The following is a 261-nucleotide window of genomic DNA, read 5'->3' on the forward strand; positions in this document are numbered from 1 at the left end:
TAATACTTTGTATGAATAAGTATATAATATAATATGCATAGTATATTTACATTCTTTAATGAAACAAATTAAGCTTTTGAAAAGGCAGCTAAGAAAGCAAAAGGGGGCTCTGCATATTCATGCAAAGAAAAGGAAGAGGAATCCACAAATTTATACATGCACTTAGCTTTTATGAAAGTTACGCTCTTTGCATTAAAGTTACGTTGTTGTAATGTCTGATATTCCACATCTTAAGATATGCCACATGCTTTTCCTTAAAGT

This window comes from Amaranthus tricolor, chromosome 1 (genome assembly GCF_026212465.1).
Source record: "Amaranthus tricolor cultivar Red isolate AtriRed21 chromosome 1, ASM2621246v1, whole genome shotgun sequence".
NCBI lineage: Eukaryota > Viridiplantae > Streptophyta > Magnoliopsida > Caryophyllales > Amaranthaceae > Amaranthus > Amaranthus tricolor.